Here is a 5,123-nt window from a genome sequence, read left to right on the forward strand (position 1 = left end):
GAAAACATGCTATTCATATCCGAGAGGCCACAATATGGCAACCCGGGCTCTGATACCAATTGTCACATATCTATCCTGACTTTAAGCATGTAAAGTAAAAAAAAATTCGTTATGATGTCTATACCACCATTAACTTAATCGTATGCAATCATGTCATTCTTAACAATTACTATGATATCTGCACCATCATAAGCTTAGTCACATAAACTATTGTCGTTTATATTTAGCATGTAATTACCTCTGTCATCAAATCAGCGGTTTAAGTTATGGTTTTAACCTATATGTCAATCATCATAATAGCATCGAGCTGTGTTGGTACTATGCCAAGGTATATATATATTTTATGTTATCAATAATCCCACCAACATATACACTGGCGCTCCCTCCGCTGGACATTTGGACTTGCCTTGAAGGCTGCTGGCCGGATCACGTGGTTAGAGCATGGCTTTACAGGCTGGAGACTTCCCGCGCCTTCACTTTGATCTTACCGCCATAATCAACGGTGTGAAATCTCTGGGAGGGATGGAGGGCAGAGATGGTTCCACGTTTCAGGGTTTAGACTTTACATTTATAAACCCCATGCTCCGGATTCTTTGCGATTTGGCTGGTCATTATGCAGCGCTCCGACGCTCTGAGCATTTCTCCATTGCACCTGAATGTCTGTCTCATAACCCGGCGCCATTTCTCTGTTACCGCTTCTTGTATACATGCATCCTCACCAAGGTGTCATCGCTCCGTGGATGTAATCTCTGGATTTGCGGGGTAAGAGCTACATCTCTCATTGTTCTTATTGATTTTTAGAGCAATCTAGTTAATGCATGAAGTAACGTTTGCATACTGTTGCTTGACAGATGGAGATAATTCTTTAAACAGGGTTCCTTTGGCGGTCTGCTCTCCTCGCCGGCGTTTACCTCCTGGATGATTACAGGTACACAACCATTCTCAACTTACCTTACGGAAATGCTTAAGGTTACACGTTTTCAGGTTGTACTCCTTCTGTGTTTTTATATTTCCGGGTTTATGTGTAAACCCAGCCACCTTACACCTCCACCATTCACGCAGATGGCGGTCAAAGACCTTGTGAGCTACGGGTCCATGCGTAGGGTTTGATTTTTATGGTGGAAGCTGGTTAATCTTTCTTTTCCACGGCGGTTTGAGTCTGAGTCTCAAGGCCATGAGGCTGTACAGCTCGACTGTGCCTGTGTAGCTTCCTGCATAATGTTTTGTAATGTCTACTTTGAATTGATGGCGGACGTTATATACCCATCAAGTTTTCTACTGTATTAATTTATTTGGAACTGAGCCAGATGGTTTTGACGGTCCTTTATTGTAATACGATGCCATGTTAACTATATAGTTTATTGTCATATTTCGCATGAAATTTCCCTATAAGGGTTGGCTTGAACATTACACAGTTTACTTATTTCTTAAATTTCTCGTTCTGGGTTTTAACTGATACTATCATATCTTCGATTTATGTCGGCATTGGTTCCTTCTACCGCCGGAATTGAGGGTTTTCAAACGAGTTTTCCCTGCATCTCTTTCCATAGATGCAAGGACGAACTCGGGGTCAAGATCTGGCACGAAAAGACCTTTGGAACTTACATTCAGACTTTGGATATAACTGTATACTGTTCCTTTATTATTGAGAAATAGATCCGGTGCGCTTATATAGTTTTGCTCGATAATTCTTGTTGTGAATGTTATGATTTGGCCGGCTTTTATTTCAGTCATAACAGTTCTGGTTTTCTTCGTGACTACACGATTTACACATGACTACCCATGAACTAGGGTAGGATGATTTCTCTGATTGTTATAGCTTGATTCTATCCATCTGCATACACAATACCGTCTGTTGATTCATAGAAAGATACTATTACCTGTTGATAAAATAATGCTGTTTGTCTATATAGGAAGTAATACTGTTTTATTGTTAACGGTCTATATGTTGTTGTATCACGCTGTCGCGTATTCAGGGTTAAGGCTATGAAATCTGTTTACAGTATTACCGCTCAGATTTGATTATCATTTGCAAGCCATGCATGGGTTATGCTAGGTTTTTCGAACTGTTTATCTTGAAAGGAATATTGGCAGAGACCGGCTGCGGCCTGCCACAGGAATCCTCTGAGTCAACCCTGTCACAGACTCGACCCCAAATTGAGTCTTAAGGGTTTGATCTCGACTCTACCGACCCTCAGGTCTAGCCACCTGAGAATTATCTAAGGAGTTCTTTTCCAGTTTATGATTATACAGCTAATAGTTATTCGACCTTCTATGTTCATTGTATGGTAGGGTTGATTCTCCTACAGGACCTCGGGCCTGTTCGCCTGTTACCCAACCTGTACTCTCTAACCCCACCTCTAGCTAAAGTATTTCATGCTATTGTAACAGTTTATTTTCCCATTACAGTTATGCGAGCAACTATGGTATTATCCAGAACATAACGGTCTGCATTCCGGTTCTTGTATAAGCGACTACAGCTATACTATTACCAATATATAGAGATTTTGTCGCTGATAACTAATGGTATTCTAAATTACCTGTACTGTATAAACAACTACAGATACTTCAGAGTTTTAGTTACTTACCTGTTGCTGCTGATAGGAAATCTCTTCAGTGAACCTCCTGTAAATCCCTGTGTCAAGCTCGTTATCCACCCATTCGTGAGACTTGTCCTCCGAAACCTGCGTCTCCCCCCGAGCTTATCCTTACCGGATCACAATCCTCAGTAAGACAGCACCTAGTGCTTGACTATCTGATCACTACCAGACATAGTCCAAACAAGGTTTTTCCTTCTTTTCTCCTCTTTCTGTCTCTACAGCACAGAAAGAAAACTATCCACCCCTTTTCCTTTTCTTGGAAATCCTTCCAGTTAAGGGAGGTGGTTATTTTCAGTTTCATTAACTGCTTTCCCTTTTGGCAACCCCAATGTTTTTCTGAGTAATTCTTTAAACATTACTTTAAATGCATATTTAAAATTAACAGATTACTCTTTAAAAGAAAATAAGTTTCTCAATGTCATTCAGTTTTTACCACAGTAAACTTTTTAAATAATTACATTTACGGGGTCATCACAAGTCCCCAGTTGGAAAAAGGGGAAAAAGATTGCCAAGTCGGGTAGTGATCAGATGGCAGAAAGAAGAAAAGAATGCTATGTCTGGTAGTGATCAGATGGCATAGGAAAGGGAAGAGATTTCCCTGTATTCGCTATGTCTGGTTAGGATTAGATAGCGAGGTCTGGCGTAGCGAGTGAAATTGCAGTCAAAAGGATCTGCAAAAGTGCTTGGGGGTGGAAGATCGAGAAGGGTCTTCCTACGGTCGGGTGGTTTGACAAGCAATACAAACAGGTTTGTCGTAAGCAGGTAAGGCTTACTAAGCATATCAACTGAGAAATTACTTGCGTGGTTCTGTGATAAAAGAATAGAAAACAGTGGAAAGTAATTCGTTTATTCTTCTTTTAAAAAGGAATACTAGTTTTTATGTGACCAACATAGTCAGAACTTGTATTCTTTATTTGAAATAAAAAGCGTAGATACAACAAACAAATCTCTACAACCATGGCGAAAGCAAGAATTTTAAGACAAGAAAAGAATACAGTAAACCCTTCTTTATATACAGGAATTGAAACAAAAGTCTAGCAATCTCTGTATTCAGAAACTGGAAAGAAATTTATAAACACCCTCTGTTGAATAGAGACTGTAGTTTACATATATTCATAAGAGAATGTACACGGAAGGTAAATCTGGTGTGACTTTTAGAACAAATGAGTTCATATATTAAACTATAACCTTGTTCAAAGAATGGCGACGAGATACCTTAACCCTCGGTCAATGGGACCGCGGAATGAACCGGATGCTGGTATCAAAACAAGTTCAACTTAACAGCATTTTCGTTACAGCCGCGTAACAGTGTCGCATGGCTTGAAATATATATACATTCACGGTTAAACAATAAATAAACAAAAGTGCATTGATGCCATGGAACGAACACAATAACTGTAACCATAAGCATGCACAACCAAGGTTAACCTACAACCCCACTCTGGATGAGCCACCTTAGCCGAACTTAATCATGCGCTTAGCCAGCAGAGGCTATTAAAGTCGAGTCATATGAATACATGAACCCATCATTTGAAAGGAAAGAAAAACAATAGCTTTACCCTGAAGAAAGAGATATTATAAATTAAACATTATGTCTGTAAACATAGTCCAGTACAGAGAAGGCGGATAACCAAAAAGAAACATTATAAATAGAGCTGAAGCTTACGGAGTTTCTCGTGTCTCATATATATTATCTCAACAAGTTTAAACTAGGAAACAAACCCTTACAGCTCAGTACAATAGTTTAACAAAATCACTGTCTGCGTTAAAAAAAAAAAAAACAAGTTATATAGCTAAAAGATAGTTATACATGTTAAATGAGTCACAGCTAAGGAGACAATGCTCAGCATGCAGTGCCTCCTAACAGAGGAATTCCGTCTAAGCAGGGGCAAGGAACCCGAAAAGTAAAAGTAGAACCAGGAAGACTGTCAACAGGGAGAACCCTGAGCTTGTACAGGGACCCAAACTCGAGAATGTGATACCCGGCATCCCTGCCCAAGTGAACAAAAGTTCAGCCATTACCCTGGATAAGTCGAACATAGGAAGTTCCGGCAGCATTTGAGTCTTACCTAGTATCAGGCTAGCAGGCAGAGTGGAGAAGTTCCTCGTCATCGATGGATAAATGATGAGCCATCCACCTGAGCACGATAGCCGATTCATAAACTGAGAACCTGGTTTGAATCGATGAAAGACTGTAACGGAAAAAGAAAAACTAGTACAGGCGATAACCAAGACTGGTGTCGCATAACCAATATACCCGATAACTTCAAGTGTTAAGAAAAGACAAACCCGAATAGCAATGGCTGCATACCTGAAACCGAAGCGTGGTGTTTGCTGAAGCCGAAGGAATGTCGGAACAACGCTAATCGCCACAGTGCTGTAGCGGCACACAGTCACACTGAAATGAAAACCAGAATTAGCTGAAAGGAGAGAACACACTTATTAAATACCTCATCCACCTTACCGTTTCGTGGCGCAATCTTAGCCCTCGATCCGCAGTGACTTCTTATCGCCGTTCGATAG

At 40.4% G+C, this 5,123-nt stretch overlaps 1 long non-coding RNA gene across 1 annotated transcript; it reads left to right on the forward strand.

The window, feature by feature from the left end:
- Positions 1-620: 620 nt before the first annotated feature.
- Positions 621-1,349, forward strand: LOC149249822 (uncharacterized). The gene is made up of 3 exons (XR_016265912.1): positions 621-762; positions 852-928; positions 1,063-1,349. It is a non-coding gene; the product is annotated as an uncharacterized LOC149249822 (long non-coding RNA).
- The last annotated feature ends 3,774 nt before the right edge of the window (positions 1,350-5,123 follow it).

The sequence above is a fragment of the Pinus tabuliformis genome, chromosome 7 (genome assembly GCF_031772625.1).
Source record: "Pinus tabuliformis cultivar Carrire ecotype Pingquan chromosome 7, CPIR1, whole genome shotgun sequence".
Classification (NCBI taxonomy): Eukaryota; Viridiplantae; Streptophyta; class Pinopsida; order Pinales; family Pinaceae; genus Pinus; species Pinus tabuliformis.